Here is a 22,014-nt window from a genome sequence, read left to right on the forward strand (position 1 = left end):
GAAGATGATCCACTCACATCGTTACCTTACGAAACGTTGAACGAAAGCTAAACTAGTAAGTGAAACTTCTACAAACACTAAATAGTGTACAACAAAATACGTTGATGCTTTGGAATTGCTCAACTCTCTCCATGGATGAGCGTTTCGTGTTTTTGTGCCATTTTAAACATAACTTGGTCCACTCGCATCGTTACCTTACGAAACGTTGAACGAAACCTAAACTAGCAAGTCAGACTTCTATGAACACTAAAAGGAGTACAAAGGTACACATTGATGCTTTGGAATTGCTCAACTCTCTCTATAGTTGAGCGTTTCACATTTTTGTGCCATTTCAAACATAACTTGATCTATTCGTATCGGTACCTTACGAAACGTTGAACGAAAGCTAAGCTAGCAAGTCAGACTTCTAAGAACACTAAATGGAGGGCAAAGGTCCACTTTGACGCTTTGGAATTGCTCAACTCTCGCCATAGGTAAGGATTTCACAATTCCGAGCAATTCCAAACATAACTTGTTCTACTCGCATCGTTACCTTATGAAACGTTGAACGAAAGCTAAACTAGCAATTCAGACTTTTAAGAACGCTAAATGGAGTACAACGGTACACATTGATGCTTTGGAATCTCTCAACTCTCTCCATCGATGAGCGTTTCACGTTTATGCGCCATTCCAAACATAACTTGGTCCACTTGCATCGTTACCCTACGAAACGTTGAACGAAACCTAAACTAGCAAGTCCGACTTCTAAAAACACTAAATGGAGTACGACGGTACACATTGATGTTTAGGAATTGCTCAACTCTGTCCATAGATGAGCGTGTCACATTTTTGTGCCATTTGAAACATAACTTGGTCCACACAGATTGTTGCCTTACGAAACGTTGAACGAAAGCTAAACTAGTAAGTCAAACTTCTATGAACACTAAATGGAGTACAATGGTACACATTGGTGCTTTGGAATCTCTCAACTCTCTCCATGGATGAGCGTTTCACGTGTATGCGCCATTTCAAACATAACTTGGTCCACTCGCATTGTTACCTTATGAAACGTTGAACGAAACCTAAACTAGCAAGTCAGACTTCTAAGAACACGAAATGGAGTACAACGGTACACATTGATGCTTCGGAATTGCTCAACTCTCTCCATACATGACTGTGTCACATTTTTCTGCCATTTGAAACATATGATGATCCACTCACATCGTTACCTTACGAAACTTTGAACGAAAGGTAAACTTGTAAGTCAAACTTCTACAAACACTAAATAGTGTACAACAAAATACATTGATGCTTTGGAATTGCTCAACTCTCTCCATGGATGAGCGTTTCGCGTTTTTGTGCTATTTCTAACATAACATGGTCCACTCGCATCGTTACCTTACGAAACGTTGAACGAAACCTAAACTAGCAAGTCAGACTTCTAAGAAAACTAAATGGAGTACAACGGTACATATTGATGCTTTGGAATTGCTCAACTCTTTCCATAGATGAGCGTTTCACATTTTTACGCCATTTCAAACATAACTTGATCTATTCGCATCGGTACCTTACGAAACGTTGAACGAAAGCTAAACTAGTAAGTCAGACTTCTAAGAACACTAAATGGAGGGCAAATGTCTACTTTGACGCTTTGGAATTGCTCAACTCTCACCATAGACAAGGATTTCACATTTCTGAGCAATTCTAAACATAACTTGTCCTACTCGCATCGTTACCTTATGAAACGTTATACGAAAGCTAAACTAGCAATTCAGACTTTTGAGAACGCTAAATGGAGTACAACGGTACACATTGATGCTTTGGAATCTCTCAACTCTCTCCATGGATGAGTGTGTCACGTTTTTATGCCATTTGAAACAGAAGATGATCCACTCACATCGTTACCTTACGAAACGTTGAACGAAAGCTAAACTAGTAAGTGAAACTTCTACAAACACTAAATAGTGTACAACAAAATACGTTGATGCTTTGGAATTGCTTAACTCTCTCCATGGATGAGCGTTTCGTGTTTTTGTGCCATTTTAAAAATAACTTGGTCCACTCGCATCGTTACCTTACGAAACGTTGAACGAAACCTAAACTAGCAAGTCAGACTTCTATGAACACTAAAAGGAGTACAAAGGTACACATTGATGCTTTGGAATTGCTCAACTCTCTCTATAGTTGAGCGTTTCACATTTTTGTGCCATTTCAAACATAACTTGATCTTTTCGTATCGGTACCTTACGAAACGTTGAACGAAAGCTAAGCTAGCAAGTCAGACTTCTAAGAACACTAAATGGAGGGCAAAGGTCCACTTTGACGCTTTGGAATTGCTCAACTCTCGCCATAGGTAAGGATTTCACAATTCTGAGCAATTCCAAACATAACTTGTTCTACTCGCATCGTTACCTTACGAAACGTTGAACGAAAGCTAAACTGGCAATTCAGACTTTTAAGAACGCTAAATGGAGTACAACGGTACACATTGATGCTTTGGAATCTCTCAACTCTCTCCATCGATGAGCGTTTCATGTTTATGCGCCATTCCAAACATAACTTGGTCCACTTGCATCTTTACCCTACGAAACGTTGAACGAAACCTAAACTAGCAAGTCCGACTTCTAAGAACACTAAATGGAGTACGACGATACACATTGATGTTTAGGAATTGCTCAACTCTGTCCATAGATGAGCTTGTCACATTTTTGTGCCATTTGAAACATAACTTGGTCCACACAGATTGTTCCCTTACGAAACGTTGAACGAAAGCTAAAGTAGTAAGTCAAACTTCTATGAACACTAAATGGAGTACAATGGTACACATTGGTGCTTTGGAATCTCTCAACTCTCTCCATGGATGAGCGTTTCACGTGTATGCGCCATTTCAAACATAACTTGGTCCACTCGCATTGTTACCTTATGAAACGTTGAACGAAACCTAAACTAGCAAGTCAGACTTCTAAGAACACGAAATGGAGTACAACGGTACACATTGATGCTTCGGAATTGCTCAACTCTCTCCATACATGACTGTGTCACATTTTTCTGCCATTTGAAACATAAGATGATCCACTCACATCGTTACCTTACGAAACTTTGAACGAAAGGTAAACTTGTAAGTCAAACTTCTACAAACACTAAATAGTGTACAACAAAATACATTGATGCTTTGGAATTGCTCAACTCTCTCCATGGATGAGCGTTTCGCGTTTTTGTGCTATTTATAACATAACATGGTCCACTCGCATCGTTACCTTACGAAACGTTGAACGAAACCTAAACTAGCAAGTCAGACTTCTAAGAAAACTAAATGGAGTACAACGGTACATATTGATGCTTTGGAATTGCTCAACTCTTTCCATAGATGAGCGTTTCACATTTTTACGCCATTTCAAACATAACTTGATCTATTCGCATCGGTACCTTACGAAACGTTGAACGAAAGCTAAACTAGTAAGTCAGACTTCTAAGAACACTAAATGGAGGGCAAATGTCTACTTTGACGCTTTGGAATTGCTCAACTCTCACCATAGACAAGGATTTCACATTTCTGAGCAATTCTAAACATAACTTGTCCTACTCGCCTCGTTACCTTATGAAACGTTATACGAAAGCTAAACTAGCAATTCAGACTTTTGAGAACGCTAAATGGAGTACAACGGTACACATTGATGCTTTGGAATCTCTTAACTCTCTCCATAGATGAGCTTTTCACGTTTATGCGATATTTCAAACGTAACTTGGTCCAGTCGCATCGTTACCTTACGAAACATTGAACGAAACCTAAACTAGCAAGTCAGACTTCTAAGGACACTAAATAGAGTACAATGGTACACATTGATGCTTTGAAATTGCTGAACCCTCTCTATAAATGAGCGTTTCACGTTTTTGTGCCATTTTAAACATAACTTGGTCTATTCGCATCGTTACCTTACGACACGTTGAACGATAGCTAAACTAGCAAGTCAGACTGCTAAGAACACTAAATAGAGTACAATGGTACATATTGATGCTTTGGAATCTCTCAACTCTCTCCATAGATGAGCGTTTCACGTTTATGCGCCATTTCAAATGTAACTTGGTCCACTCGCATCGTTACCCTCTGAAACGTTGAACGAAACCTAAACTAGCAAGTCAGACTTCTAAGAACACTAAATGGAGTACAACGGTACACAATGATGCTCTGGAATTGCTCAACTCTCTCCATAGAAGAGCGTGTCACATTTTTGTGCCATTTGAAACATAACTTGGTCCACACACATCGTTATCTTACGAAAAGTTGAACGAAAGCTAAACTAGTAAGTCAAACTTCTATGAACACTAAATGGAGTACAATGGTACACATTGGTGCTTTGGAATCTCTCAACTCTCTCCACGGATGAGCGTTTCACGTGTATGCGCCATTTCAAACGTAACTTGGTCCCCTCGCATCGTTACCTTATGAAACGTTGAACGAAACCTAAACTAGCAAGTCAGACTTCTAAGAACACGAAATGGAGTACAACGGTACACATCGATGCTTTGGAATTGCTCAACTCTCTCCATAGATGAGTGTGTCACATTTTTGTGTCATTTGAAACATAAGATGATCCACTCATATCGTTACCTTACGAAACGTTGAACGAAAGCTAAATTAGTAAGTCAAACTTCTACAAACACTAAATAGTGTACAACAAAATACGTTGATGCTTTGGAATTGCTCAACTCTCTCCATGGATGAGCGTTTCGTGTTTTTGTGCCATTTTAAACATAACATGGTCCACTCGCATCGTTACCTTATCAAACGTTGAACGAAACCTAAACTAGCTAGTCAGACTTCTAAAAACACTAAATGGAGTACAACGGTACACATTGATGCTTTGGAATTGCTCAACTCTCTCCATAGATGAGCGTTTCACATTTTTGTGCCATTTCAAACATAACTTGATCTATTCGCATCGGTACCTTACGAAACGCTGAACGAAAGCTAAGCTAGCAAGTCAGACTTCTAAGAACACTAAATGGAGGGCAAAGGTGCACTTTGACACTTTGGAATTGCTCAACTCTCGCCATAGGCAAGGATTTCACAATTCCGAGCAATTCCAAACATAACTTGTTCTACTCGCATCGTTACCTTACGAAACGTTGAATGAAAGCTAAACTAGCAATTCAGACCTTTAAGAACGCTAAATGGTGTACAACGGTACACATTGATGCTTTGGAATCTCTCAACTCTCTCCATCGATGAGCGTTTCACGTTTATGCGCCATTTGAAACGTAACTTGGTCCACTCGCATCGTTACCCTACGAAACGTTGAACGAAACCTAAACTAGCAAGTAAGACTTCTAAGAACACTAAATGGAGTACAACGGTACACATTGATGTTTAGGAATTGCTCAACTCTCTCCATAGATGAGCATGTCACATTTTTGCGCCATTTCAAACATAACTTGGTCCACTCGCATCGTTACCTTACGAAACGTTGAACGAAACCTAAACTAGCAAGTCAGACTTCTAAGAACACAAAATGGAGTACAACGGTGCACATTGATGCTTCGGAATTGCTCAACTCTCTCCATACATGAGTGTGTCACGTTTTTGTGCCATTTGAAACATAAGATGATCCACTCACATCGTTACCTTACGAAACGTTGAAGGAAAGCTAAACTAGTAAGTCAAACTTCTACAAACACTAAATAGTGTACAACAAAATAAATTGATGCTTTGGAATTGCCCAACTCTCTCCATGGATGAGCGTTTCGCGTTTTTGTGCCACTTCAAACATAACATGGTCCACTCGCATCGCTACCCTACGAAACGTTGAACGAAACCTAAACTAGCAAGTCAGACTTCTAAGAACACTAAATGGAGTGCAACGGTACATATTGATGCTTTGGAATTGCTCAACTCTTTCCATAGATGAGCGTTTCACATTTTTGTGCCATTTCAAACAGAACTTGATCTATTCGTATGGGTACCTTACGAAACGTTGAACGAAAGCTAAACTAGCGAGTCAGACTTCTAAGAACACTAAATGGAGGGCAAAGGTCCACTTCGATGCTTTGGAATTGCTCAACTCTCTCCATAGATGAGCGTTTGACGTTTATGCGCCATTTCAAACGTAACTTGGTCCACCCACATCGTTACCCTACGAAACGTTGAACGAAACCTAAACTAGCAAGTACAACGGTACACATTGATGTTTAGGAATTGCTCAACTCTCTCCATAGATGAGCGTGCCACATTTTTGTGCCATTTGAAACATAACTTGGTCCACTCACATCGTTACCTCACGAAACGTTGAACGAAAGGTAAACTAGTAAGTCAAACATCTAAGAACACTAAATGGAGTACAATGGTACACATTGGTGATTTGGAATCTCTCAACTCTCTCCATGGATGAGCGTTTCACGTTTATGCGCCATTCCAAACATAACTTGGTCCACTCGCATCGTTACCTTACGAAACGTTGAACGAAACCTAAACTAGCAAGTCAGACTTCTAAGAACACGAAATGGAATACAACGGTACACATTGATGCTTTGGAATTGCTCAACTCTCTCCATAGATGAGTGTGTCACGTTTTTGTGCCATTTGAAACGTAACTTCATCCACTCACATCGTTACCTTACGAAACGTTGAACGAAAGCTAAACCAGTAAGTCAAACTTCTACAAACACTAAATAGAGTACAACAAAATACATTGATGCTTTGGAATTCCTCAACTCTCTCCATAGATGAGTGTTTCGCGTTTTTGTGCCATTTCAAACATAACTTGGTCCACTCGCATCGTTAGCTTACGAAACGTTGAATGAAACCCAAACTACTAAGTCAGACTTCTAAGAACACTGATTGGAGTACAACGGTACACATTGATGCTTTGGAATTGCTCAACTCTGTCCATAGATGAGCGTTTCACTTTTTTGTGCCATTTCAAACATAACTTGGTCTATTCGCATTGGTACCTTATGAAACGTTGAAAGAAAGCTAAACTAGCAAGTCAGACTTCTAAGAACACTAAATGGAGAACAAAGGTCCACTTTGACACTTTGGAATTGCTCAACTCTCGCTATAGACAAGGATTTCACATTTCTGAGCAATTCCAAACATAACTTTTTCTACTCGCATCGTTACCTTATGAAACATTGAATGAAATATAAACTAGCAATTTAGACCTTTAAGAACGCTAAATGGAGTAAAACGGTACACATTGATGCTTTGGAATCTCTCAACTCTCCCCATGGATGAGCGTTTCACGTTTATGCGCCATTTCAAACATAACTTGGTCCACTCGCATCGTCACCTTACGAAACGTTGAACGAAACCGAAACTAGCAAGTCAGACTTCTAAGAACACTAAATGGAGTACAATGGTACACATTGATGCTTTGGAATTGCTCAACCTCTCCATAGATGAACGTTTCACATTTTTGTGCCATTTCAAACATAACTTGGTCTATTCGCATCGTTACCTTATGACACGTTGAACGAAAGCTAAACTAGCAAGTCAGACTGCTAAGAACATTAAATTTTGTACAACGGTACACATTGACGCTTTGGAATCTCTCAACTCTCTCCATACATGAGCGTTTCACGTTTATACGCCATTTCAAACGTAACTTGGTCCACTCGCATCGTTACCCTACAAAACGTTGAACAAAACCTAAACTAGGAAGTCAGACTTCTAAGAACACTAAATGGAGTACAACGGTACACATTGATGTGTTGGAATTGCTCAACTCTGTCCATTGATGAGCGTGTCACATTTTTGTGCCATTTGAAACATAACTTGGTCCACTCACATCGTTACGTTACGAAACATTGAACGAAACCTAAACTAGCAAGTCAGACTTCTAAGAACACGAAATGGAGTACAACGGTACACATTGATTCTTTGGAATCTCTCAACTCTCTCCATGGATGAGCGTTTCACGTTTATGTGCCATTTCAAACATAACTTGGTCCACTCGCATCGTTACCTTACGAAACATTGAACGAAACCTAAACTAGCAAGTCAGACTTCTAAGAACACTAAATGGAGTACAACGGTACATTTGATGCTTAAGAATTTCTCAACTCTCTCCATAGAGGAGCGTGTCACATTTTGGTGCCATTTGAAACATAACTTGGTCCACTCACATCGTTACCTTACGAAACGTTAAACGAAAGCTAAACTAGTAAGTCAAACTTCTAAGAACACTAAATGGAGTACAACGGTACACATTGGTGATTTGGAATCTCTCAACTCTCTCCATGGATGAGCGTTTCACGTTTATGCGCCATTTCAAACATAACTTGGTCCACTCGCATCGTTACCTTACGAAACGTTGAACGAAACCTAAACCTGGAAGTCAGACTTTTAAGAACACGAAATGGAGTACAACGGTACACATTGATGCTTTGGAATTGCTCAACTCTCTCCATAGATAAGTGTGTCATGTTTTTGTGCCATTTGAAACATAACTTGATCCACTCACATCGTTACCTTATGAAACGTTGAACGAAAGCTAAACTAGTATATCAAACTTCTACAAACACTAAATGGAGTACAACAAAATACATTGATGCTTTGGAATTGCTCAACTTTCTCCATATATGAGTGTTTCGCGTTTTTCTGCCATTTCAAACATAACTTGGTCCACTCGCATCGTTAGCTTACGAAACGTTGAATGAAAACCAAACTACCGAGTCAGACTTCTAAGAACACTAAATGGAGTACAACGGTACACATTGATGCCTTGGAATTGCTCAACTCTCTCCGTAGATGAGCGTTTCACTTTTTTGTGCCATGTCAAACATAACTTGGTCTATTCGCATCAGTACCTTACTAAACGTTGAACGAAAGCTAAACTAGCAAGTCAGACTTCTAAGAACACTAAATGGAGAACAAAGGTCCACTTTGACGCTTTGGAATTGCTCAACTCTCGCTATAGACAAGGATTTCACATTTCTGAGCAATTCCAAACATAACTTGTTCTACTCGCATCGTTACCTTATGAAACATTGAACGAAAGATAAATTAGCAATTTAGACTTTTAAGAACGCTAAATGGAGTACAACGGTACACATTGATGCTTTGGAATCTCTCAACTCTCTCCATAAATGAGCGTTTCACGTTTATGCGCCATTTCAAACGTAACTTGGTCCACGCGCATCGTTACCTTACGAAACGTTGAACAAAACCTAAACTAGCAAGTCAGACTTCTAAGAAAACTAAATGGAGTACAATGGTACACATTGATGCTTTGGAATTGCTCAACCTCTTCATAGATGAGCGTTTCACGTTTTTGTGCCTTTGCAAATCTAACTTGGTCTATTCGCTTCGTTACCTTACGACACGTTGAACGAAAGCTAAACTAGCAAGTCAGACTGTAAAGAACATTAAATATAGTACAACGGTACACATTGATGCTTTGGAATCTCTCAACTCTCTCCACAGATGAGCGTTTCACGCTTATGGGCCATTTCAAACGTAACTTGGTCCACTAGCATCGTTACCCTACGAAACGTTGAACAAAACCTAAACTAGCAATTCAGACTTCTAAGAACACTAAATGGAGTACAATGGTACACATTCATGCATTGGAATTGCTCAACCCTCTCCATAGATGAGAGTTTCACGTTTTTGTGCCATTTCAAACATAACTTGGTCTATTCGCATCGTTACGTTACGACAAGTTGAACGAAAGCTAAACTAGTAAGTCAAACTTCTAAGAGCACTAAATGGAGTACAATGGTACTCATTGGTGTTTTGGAATCTCTCAACTCTCTCCATGGATGAGCATTTCACGTTTATGCACCATTTTCGACATAACTTGGTCCACTCGCATCGTTACCTTACGAAACGTTGAACGAAACCTAAACTAGCAAGTCAGACTTCTAGGAACACGAAATGGAGTACAACGGTACACATTGATGCTTTGGAATTGCTCAACTCTCTCCATAGATGAGTGTGTCACGTTGTTGTGCCATTTTAAACATAACTTGATCCACTCACATCTTTAGCTTACGAAACATTGAACGAAAGCTAAACTAGCAAGTCAAACTTCTGCAAACACAAAATAGAGTACAACAAAATACATTGATGCTTTGGAATTGCTCAACTCTCCCCATGGATGAGCGTTTCGCGTTTTTGTGCCATTTCAAACATAACTTGGTCCACTCGCATCGTCACCTTACGAAACGTTGAACGAAACCTAAACTAGCAAGTCAGACTTCTAAGAACACTAAATGGAGTACAACGGAACACATTGATGCTTTGGAATTGCTCAACCCTCTCCATAGATGAGCGTTTCACATTTTTGTGTCATTTCAAACATAACCTGGTCTATTCGCATCGGTACCTTACGAAACATTGGACGAAAGCTAAACTAGCAAGTCAGACTTCTAACAACACTAAATGGAGGGCAAAGGTCCACTTTGACGCTTTGGAATTGCTCAACTCTCGCCATAGACAAGGATTTCACATTTCTGAACATTTCCAAACATAACTTTTTCTACTCGCATCGTTACGTTACGAAACGTTGAACGAAAGCTGAGCTAGCAATTCAGACTTTTAAGAACGCAAAATGGAGTACAACGGTACACATTGATGCTTTGGAATATCTCAGCTCTCTCCATAGATGAGCGTTTCACGTTTATGCGCCATTTCAAACATAATTTGGTCCACTCGCATCGTTACCCTACGAAACGTTGAACGAAACCTAAACTAGCAAGTCAGACTTCTAAAAAAACTAAATGGAGTACAATGGTACACATTGATGCTTTGGAATTTCTCAACCCTCTCCATAGACTAGCGTTTCACTTTTTGTGCCATTTCAAACATAACTTGGTCTATTCGCATCGTTACCTTACGACACGTTGAACGAAAGCTAAACTAGCAAGTCAGACTGCTAAGAACACTAAATAGAGTACAATGGTACACATTGATGCTTTGGAATCTCTCAACTCTCTCCATAGATGAGCGTTTGACGTTTGTGCGCCATTTCAAACGTAACTTGGTCCACTCGCATCGTTACCTATGAAACGTTAAACGAAACCTAAACTAGCAAGTCAGACTTCTAAGAACGCTAAATGGAGTACAATGGTACACATTGATGCTTTGGAATTGCTCAACTCTCTCCATTGCTGAGCGTGTCACATTTTTGTGCCATTTGAAACATAACTTGGTCCACTCACATCGTTACCTTACGAAACATTGAACGAAACCTAAACTAGCAAGTCAGACTTCTAAGAACACGAAATGGAGTACAACGGTACACATTGATGCTTTGGAATCTCTCAACTCTCTCCATGGATGAGAGTTTCACGTTTATGCGCCATTTCAAACATAACTTGGTCCACTCGTATCGTTACCTTACGAAACATTAAACGAAACGTAAACTAGCAAGTCAGACTTCTAAGAACATGAAATGGAGTACAACGGTACACATTGATGCTTTGGAATTGCTCAACTCTCTCCATGGATGAGTGTGTCACGTTTTTGTGCCATTAGAAACATAACATGATCTACTCACATCGTTACCATACGAAAAGTTGAACGAAAGCTAAACTAGTAAGTCAAACTTCTACAAACACTAAATAGTGTACAACAAAATACATTGATGCTTTGGAATTTCTCAACTCTCTCCATAGATGAGTGTTTCGCGTTTTTGTGCCATTTCAAACATAACTTGGTCCACTCGCATCGTTACCTTACGACACGTTGAACAAAAGCTAAACTAGCAAGTCAGACTGCTAGGAACACTAAATATAGTACAACGGTACACATTGATGCTTTGGAATCTCTCAACTCTCTCCATACATGAGCGTTTCACGTTTATGCGCCATTTCAAACGTAACTTGGTCCACTCGAATCGTTACCCTACGAAACGTTGAACAAAACCTAAACTAGCAAGTCAGACATCTAAGAACACTAAATGGAGTACAACGGTACACATTGATGCTTTGGAATTGGTCAACTCTCTCCATTGATGAGCGTGTCACATTTTTATGCCATTTGAAACATAACTTGGTCGACTCACATCGTTACCTTACGAGACATTGAACGAAACCTAAACTAGCAAGTCAGACTTCTAAGAACACGAAATGGAGTACAGCCGTACACATTGATGCTTTGGAATCTCTCAACTCTCTCCATGGATGAGCGTTTCACGTTTAAGCGCCATTTCAAACATAACTTGGTCCACTTACGAAACATTGAACGAAACCTAAACTAGCAAGTCAGACCTCTAAGAACACGAAATGGAGAACAACGGTACGCATTGATGCTTTGGAATTGCTCAACTCTCTCCATAGATGAGTGTGCCACGTTTTTGTGCCATTAGAAACAGAACTTGATCTACTCACATCGTTACCGTACGAAATGTTGAACGAAAGCTAAACTAGTAAGTCAAACTTCTACAAACACTAAATAGTGTACAACAAAATACATTGATGCTTTGGAATTGCTCAACTCTCTCTATGGATGAGCGTTTCGCGTTTTTGTGCCATTTCAAACATAACTTGGTCCACTCGCATCGTCACCTTACGAAACGTTGAACAAAACCTAAACTAGCAAGTCAGACTTCTCAGAAAACTAAATGGAGTACAATGGTACACATTGATGCTTTGGAATTGCTCAACCTCTTCATAGATGAGCGTTTCACGTTTTTGTGCCTTTTCAAACCTAACTTGGTCTATTCGCTTCGTTACCTTACGACACGTTGAACGAAAGCTAAACTAGCAAGTCAGACTGTAAAGAACATTAAATATAGTACAACGGTACACATTGATGCTTTGGAATCTCTCAACTCTCTCCACAGATGAGCGTTTCACGCTTATGGGCCATTTCAAACGTAACTTGGTCCACTAGCATCGTTACCCTACGAAACGTTGAACAAAACCTAAACTAGCAATTCAGACTTCTAAGAACACTAAATGGAGTACAATGGTACACATTGATGCATTGGAATTGCTCAACCCTCTCCATAGATGAGAGTTTCACGTTTTTGTGCCATTTCAAACATAACTTGGTCTATTCGCATCGTTACATTACGACAAGTTGAACGAAAGCTAAACTAGTAAGTCAAACTTCTAAGAACACTAAATGGAGTACAATGGTACTCATTGGTGTTTTGGAATCTCTCAACTCTCTCCATGGATGAGCATTTCACGTTTATGCACCATTTTCGACATAACTTGGTCCACTTGCATCGTTACCTTACGAAACGTTGAACGAAACCTAAACTAGCAAGTCAGACTTCTAGGAACACGAAATGGAGTACAACGGTACACATTGATGCTTTGGAATTGCTCAACTCTCTCCATAGATGAGTGTGTCACGTTGTTGTGCCATTTGAAACATAACTTGATCCACTCACATTTTTACCTTACGAAACATTGAACGAAAGCTAAACTAGCAAGTCAAACTTCTGCAAACACAAAATAGAGTACAACAAAATACATTGATGCTTTGGAATTGCTCAACTCTCCCCATGGATGAGCGTTTCGCGTTTTTGTGCCATTTCAAACATAACTTGGTCCACTCGCATCGTCACCTTACGAAACGTTGAACGAAACCTAAACTAGCAAGTCAGATTTCTAAGAACACTAAATGGAGTACAACGGAACACATTGATGCTTTGGAATTGCTCAACCCTCTCCATAGATGAGCGTTTCACATTTTTGTGTCATTTCAAACATAACCTGGTCTATTCGCATCGGTACCTTACGAAACATTGGACGAAAGCTAAACTAGCAAGTCAGACTTCTAACAACACTAAATGGAGGGCAAAGGTCCATTTTGACGCTTTGGAATTGCTCAACTCTCGCCATAGACAAGGATTTCACATTTCTGAACATTTCCAAACATAACTTTTTCTACTCGCATCGTTACGTTACGAAACGTTGAACGAAAGCTGAACTAGCAATTCAGACTTTTAAGAACGCAAAATGGAGTACAACGGTACACATTGATGCTTTGGAATATCTCAGCTCTCTCCATAGATGAGCGTTTCACGTTTATGCGCCATTTCAAACATAATTTGGTCCACTCGCATCGTTACCCTACGAAACGTTGACCGAAACCTAAACTAGCAAGTCAGACTTCTAAAAAAACTAAATGGAGTACAATGGTACACATTGATGCTTTGGAATTTCTCAACCCTCTCCATAGACTAGCGTTTCACTTTTTGTGCCATTTCAAACATAACTTGGTCTATTCGCATCGTTACCTTACGACACGTTGAACGAAAGCTAAACTAGCAAGTCAGACTGCTAAGAACACTAAATAGAGTACAATGGTACACATTGATGCTTTGGAATCTCTCAACTCTCTCCATAGATGAGCGTTTGACGTTTGTGCGCCATTTCAAACGTAACTTGGTCCACTCGCATCGTTACCTATGAAACGTTAAACGAAACCTAAACTAGCAAGTCAGACTTCTAAGAATGCTAAATGGAGTACAATGGTACACATTGATGCTTTGGAATTGCTCAACTCTCTCCATTGCTGAGCGTGTCACATTTTTGTGCCATTTGAAACATAACTTGGTCCACTCACATCGTTACCTTACGAAACATTGAACGAAACCTAAACTACCAAGTCAGACTTCTAAGAACACGAAAAGGAGTACAACGGTACACATTGATGCTTTGGAATCTCTCAACTCTCTCCATGGATGAGAGTTTCACGTTTATGCGCCATTTCAAACATAACTTGGTCCACTCGTATCGTTACCTTACGAAACATTAAACGAAACGTAAACTAGCAAGTCAGACTTCTAAGAACATGAAATGGAGTACAACGGTCCACATTGATGCTTTGGAATTGCTCAACTCTCTCCATAGATGAGTGTGTCACGTTTTTGTGCCATTAGAAACATAACATGATCTACTCACATCGTTACCATACGAAAAGTTGAACGAAAGCTAAACTAGTAAGTCAAACTTCTACAAACACTAAATAGTGTACAACAAAATACATTGATGCTTTGGAATTGCTCAACTCTCTCCATAGATGAGTGTTTCGCGTTTTTGTGCCATTTCAAACATAACTTGGTCCACTCGCATCGTTACCTTACGACACGTTGAACAAAAGCTAAACTAGCAAGTCAGACTACTAAGAACACTAAATATAGTACAACGGTACACATTGATGCTTTGGAATCTCTCAACTCTCTCCATACATGAGCGTTTCACGTTTATGCGCCATTTCAAACGTAACTTGGTCCACTCGAATCGTTACCCTACGAAACGTTGAACAAAACCTAAACTAGCAAGTCAGACTTCTAAGAACACTAAATGGAGTACAACGGTACACATTGATGCTTTGGAATTGGTCAACTCTCTCCATTGATGAGCGTGTCACATTTTTATGCCATTTGAAACATAACTTGGTCGACTCACATCGTTACCTTACGAGACATTGAACGAAACCTAAACTAGCAAGTCAGACTTCTAAGAACACGAAATGGAGTACAGCCGTACACATTGATGCTTTGGAATCTCTCAACTCTCTTCATGGATGAGCGTTTCACGTTTAAGCGCCATTTCAAACATAACTTGGTCCGCTTACGAAACATTGAACGAAACCTAAACTAGCAAGTCAGACCTCTAAGAACACGAAATGGAGAACAACGGTACGCATTGATGCTTTGGAATTGCTCAACTCTCTCCATAGATGAGTGTGCCACGTTTTTGTGCCATTAGAAACAGAACTTGATCTACTCACATCGTTACCGTACGAAATGTTGAACGAAAGCTAAACTAGTAAGTCAAACTTCTACAAACACTAAATAGTGTACAACAAAATACATTGATGCTTTGGAATTGCTCAACTCTCTCTATGGATGAGCGTTTCGCGTTTTTTTGCCATTTCAAACATAACTTGGTCCACTCGCATCGTCACCTTACGAAACGTTGAACGAAACCTAAACTAGCAAGTCAGACTTCTAAGAACACTAAATGGAGTACAACGGTACACATTGATGCTTTGGAATTGCTCAACCCTCTCCATAGATGAGCGTTTCACATTTTTGTGTCATTTCAAACATAACTTGGTCTATTCGCATCGGTACCTTACGAAACATTGAACGAAAGCTAAACTATTAAGTCAGACTTCTAACAACATTAAATGGAGGGCAAAGGTCCACTTTGACGCTTTGGAATTGCTCAACTCTCGCCATAGACATGGATTTCACATTTCTGAACATTTCCAAACATAACTTTTTCTACTCGCATCGTTACGTTACGAAACGTTGAACGAAAGCTGAACTAGCAATTCAGACTTTTAAGAACGCAAAATGGAGTACAACGGTACACATTGATGCTTTGGAATATCTCAGCTCTCTCCATAGATGAGCGTTTCACGTTTATGCGCCATTTCAAACATAATTTGGTCCACTCGCATCGTTACCCTACGAAACGTTGAACGAAACCTAAACTAGCAAGTCAGACTTCTAAGAAAACTAAATGGAGTACAATGGTACACATTGATGCTTTGGAATTTCTCAACCCTCTCCATAGACTAGCGTTTCACTTTTTGTGCCATTTCAAACATAACTTGGTCTATTCGCATCGTTACCTTACGACACGTTGAACGAAAGCTAAACTAGCAAGTCAGACTGCTAAGAACACTAAATAGAGTACAATGGTACACATTGATGCTTTGGAATCTCTCATCTCTCTCCATCGATGAGCGTTTGACGTTTGTGCGCCATTTCAAACGTAACTTGGTCCACTCGCATCGTTACGTATGAAACGTTAAACGAAACCTAAACTAGCAAGTCAGACTTCTAAGAACGCTAAATGGAGTACAATGGTACACATTGATGCTTTGGAGTTGCTCAACTCTCTCCATTGATGAGAGTGTCACATTTTTGTGCCATTTGAAACATAACTTGGTCCACTCTCATCGTTACCTTACGAAACATTGAACGAAACCTAAACTAGCAAGTAAGACTTCTAAGAACACGAAATGGAGTACAACGGTACACATTGATGCTTTGGAATCTCTCAACTCTCTCCATGGATGAGCGTTTCACGTTTATGCGCCATTTCAAACATAAATTGGTCCACTCGCATCGTTACCTTACGAAACATTGAACGAAACGTAAACTAGCAAGTCAGACTTCTAAGAACACGAAATGGAGTACAACGGTACACATTGATGCTTTGGAATTGCTCAACTCTCTCCATAGATGAGTGTGTCACGTTTTTGTGCCATTAGAAACATAACATGATCTACTTACATCGTTACCATACGAAAAGTTGAACGAAAGCTAAACTAGTAAGTCAAACTTCTACAAACACTAAATAGTGTACAACAAAATACATTGATGCTTTGGAATTGCTCAACTCTCTCCATAAATTAGTGTTTCGCGTTTTTGTGCCATTTCAAACATAACTTGGTCCACTCGCATCGTTACCTTACGACACGTTGAACAAAAGCTAAACTAGCAAGTCAGACTGCTAAGAACACTAAATATAGTACAACGGTACACATTGATGCTTTGGAATCTCTCAACTCTCTCCATACATGAGCGTTTCACGTTTATGTGCCATTTCAAACGTAACTTGGTCCACTCGAATCGTTACCCTACGAAACGTTGAACAAAACCTAAACTAGCAAGTCAGACTTCTAAGAACACTAAATGGAGTACAACGGTACACATTGATGCTTTGGAATTGGTCAACTCTCTCCATTGATGAGCGTGTCACATTTTTATGCCATTTGAAACATAACTTGGTCGACTCACATCCTTACCTTACGAGACATTGAACGAAACCTAAACTAGCAAGTCAGACTTCTAAGAACACGAAATGGAGTACAGCCGTACACATTGATGCTTTGGAATCTCTCAACTCTCTCCATGGATGAGCGTTTCACGTTTAAGCGCCATTTCAAACATCACTTGGTCCACTTACGAAACATTGAACGAAACCTAAACTAGCAAGTCAGACTTCTAAGAACACGAAATGGAGTACAACGGTACGCATTGATGCTTTGGAATTGCTCAACTCTCTCCATAGATGAGTGTGCCACGTTTTTGTGCCATTAGAAATAGAACATGATCTACTCACATCGTTACCTTACGAAATGTTGAACGAAAGCTAAACTAGTAAGTCAAACTTCTACAAACACTAAATAGTGTAAAACAAAATACATTGATGCTTTGGAATTGCTCAACTCTCTATATGGATGAGCGTTTCGCGTTTTTGTGCCATTTCAAACATAACTTGGTCCACTCGCATCGTCACCTTAGGAAACGTTGAACGAAACCTAAACTAGCAAGTCAGACTTCTAAGAACACTAAATGGAGTACAACGGTACACATTGATGCTTTGGAATTGCTCAACAATCTCCATAGATGAGCGTTTCACATTTTTGTGTCATTTCAAACATAACTTGGTCTATTCGCATCGGTACCTTACGACACGTTGAACGAAAGCTAAACTAGCAAGTCAGACTGCTAAGAACACTAAATAGAGTACAATGGTACACATTGATGCTTTGGAATCTCTCAACTCTCTCCATAGATGAGCGTTTGACGTTTGTGCGCCATTTCAAACGTAACTTGGTCCACTCGCATCGTTACCTATGAAACGTTAAACGAAACCTAAACTAGCAAGTCAGACTTCTAAGAACGCTAAATGGAGTACAACGGTACACATTGATGCTTTGGAATTGCTCAACTCTCTCCATAGATGAGCGTTTCGCGTTTTTGTGCCATTTCAAACGTAACTTGGTCCACTCGCATCGTTACCTTACGAAACGTTAAACGAAACCTAAACTAGTAAGTCAGACTTCTAAGAACACTAAATAGAGTACAACGGTACACATTGATGCTTTGAAATTGCTCAACCCTCTTCATAGATGAGTGTTTAACGTTTTTGTGCCATTTCAAACATAACTTGGTCTATTCGCATCGTTACCTCACGACACGTTGAACGAAAGCTAAACTAGCAAGTCAGACTGCTAGGAACACTAAATAGAGTACATTGGTACACATTGATGCTTTGGAATCTCTCAACTCTCTCCATAGATGAGCGTTTCACGTTTATGCGCCATTTCAAATGTAACTTGGCCCACTCGCATTGTTACCCTACGAAACGTTGAACGAAACCTAAACTGCCAAGTCAGACTTCTAAGAACACTAAATGGAGTACAATGGTACACATTGATGCTTTGGAAATGCTCAACCCTCTCCATAGATGAGCGTTTCACGTTTTTGTGCCATTTCAAACATAACTTGGTCTATCCGCATCGTTACTTTACGACACGTTGAACGAAAGATAAACTAGCCAATCAGACTTCTAAGAACACTAAATGGAGAACAAAGGTCCACTTTGATGCTTTGGAATTGCTCAACTCTCGCCATAGACAAGGATTTCACATTTCTGAGCAAGTCCAAACATAACTTCTTCTACTCGCATCGTTACCTTACGAAACGTTGAACGAAAGCTAAACTAGCAATTCAGACTTTTAAGAACGTTAAATGCAGTACAACGGTACACAGTGATGCTTTGGAATCTTTCAACTCTCTCCATAAATGAGCGTTTCACGTTTATTCGCCATTTCAAACGTAACTTGGTCCACCCGCATCGTTACCTTACGAAACGTTGAACGAAACCTAAACTAGAAAGTCAGACTTCTAAGAACACTAAATGGAGTACAATGGTACACATTGATTGTTTGGAAATGCTCATCCTCTCTATAGATGAGCGTTTCACGTTTTTGTGCCATTTCAAACATAACTTGGTCTATTCGCATCATTACCTTAAGACACGTTGAACGAAAGCTAAACTAGCAAGTCAGACTGCTAAGAACACTAAATATAGTACAACGGTACACATTGATGCTTTGAAATCTCTCAACTCTCTCCAAACATGAGCATTTCACGTTTATGCGCCATTTCAAACGTAACTTGGTCCACTCGCATCGTTACCCTACGAAACGTTGAACAAAACCTAAACTAGCAAGTCAAACTTCTAAGAACACTAAATGGAGTACAACGGTACACATTGATGCTTTGGAATTGCTCAACTTTCTCCATTGATGTGCGTGTCACATTTTTGTGCCATTTGAAACATAACTTGGTCCACTCACATCGTTACCTTACGAAACATTGAAAGAAACCTAAACTAGCAAGTAAGACTTCTAAGAACACGAAATGGAGTACAACGGTACACATTGATGCTTTGGAATCTCTCAACTCTCTCCATGGATGAGCATTTCACGTTTATGCGCCATTTCAAACATAACTTGGTCCACTCGCATCGTTACCTTAGGAAACCTTGAACGAAACCTAAACTAGCAAGTCAGACTTCTAAGAATACGAAATGGAGTACAACGGTACACATCGATGCTTTGGAATTGCTCAACTCTCTCCATAGATGAGTGTGTCACGTTTTTGTGCCATTAGAAACATAACATGATCTACTCACATTGTTACCTTACGAAATGTTGAACGAAAGCTAAACTAGTAAGTCAAACTTCTACAAACATTAAATAGTGTACAACAAAATACATTGATGCTTTTGAATTGCTCAACTCTCTCTATGGATGAGCGTTTCGCGTTTTTGTGCCATTTCAAACATAACTTGGTCCACTCGCATCGTTACCTTAGGAAACGTTGAACGAAACATAAACTAGCAAGTCAGACTTCTAAGAATACTAAATGGAGTACAACGGTACACATTGATGCATTGGAATTGCTCAACTCTCTCCATAGATAAGCGTTTCACATTTTTGTGTCATTTCAAACATAACTTGGTCTATTCGCATCGGTACCTTACGAAACATTGAACGAAAGCTAAACTAGCAAGTCAGACTTCTAGGAACACTAAATAGAGTACAATGGTAGACATTGATGCTTTGGAATCTCTCACCTGTCTCCATAGATGAGCGTTTCACGGTTATGCGCCATTTCAAACGTAACTTGGTCCACTCGTATCGTTACCTATGAAACGTCGAACAAAACCTAAACTAGCAAGTCAGACTTCTAACAACACTCAATGGAGGGCAAAGGTCCACTTTGACGCTTTGGAATTGCTCAACTCTCGCCATAGACAAGGATTTCACATTTCTGAACATTTCCAAACATAACTTGTTCTGCTCGCATCGTTACCTTACGAAACGTTGAACGAAAGCTGAACTAGCCAATGGAGTACAATGGTACACATTGATGCTTTGGAATATCTCAACTCTCTCCAAAGATGATCGTTTCACGTTTATGCGCCTTTTCAAATATAATTTGGTCCACTCGCATCGTTACCCTACGAAACATTGAACGAAACCTAAACTAGCAAGTCAGACTTCTAAGAAAACTAAATGGAGTACAATGGTACACATTGATGCTTTGGAATTGCTCAACCCTCTCCATAGATGAGCGTTTCACGTTTTTGTGCCATTTCAAACATAACTTGGTCTATTCACATCGTTACCTTGCGACACGTTGAACGAAAGCTAGACTAGCAAGTCAGACTGCTAAGAACACTAAATAGAGTACAATGGTACACATTGATGCTTTGGAATCTCTCAACTCTCTCCATAGATGAGCGTTTCACGTTTATGCGCCATTTCAAACGTAAGTTGGTGCACTCGCATCGTTACCTACGAAAGGTTGAACGAAACCTAAACTAGCAAGTCAGACTTCTAAGAACACTAAATGGAGTACAACGGTACACATCGATGTTTTGGAATTGCTCAACTCTCTCCATAGATGAGCGTGCGACATTTTTACGCGATTCGAAACATAACTTGGTCCACTCACATTGTTACCTTACGAAACGTTGAACGAAAGCTAAACTAGTAAGTCAAACTTCTAAGAACACTAAATGGAGTACAATGGTACACATTGGTGCTTTGGAATCTCTCAACTCTCTCCATGGATGAGCGTTTCACGTTTATGCGCCATTTCAAACATAACTTGGTCCACTCGCATCGTTACCTTACGAAACATTGAATGAAACCTAAACTAGAAAGTCAGACTTCTAGGAACACTAAATGGAGTACAATGGTACACATTGATGCTTTGGAATTGCTCAACCTCTCCATAGACAAGCATTTCA

This window comes from Tripterygium wilfordii, chromosome 17 (genome assembly GCF_013401445.1).
Source record: "Tripterygium wilfordii isolate XIE 37 chromosome 17, ASM1340144v1, whole genome shotgun sequence".
Lineage (NCBI taxonomy): Eukaryota > Viridiplantae > Streptophyta > Magnoliopsida > Celastrales > Celastraceae > Tripterygium > Tripterygium wilfordii.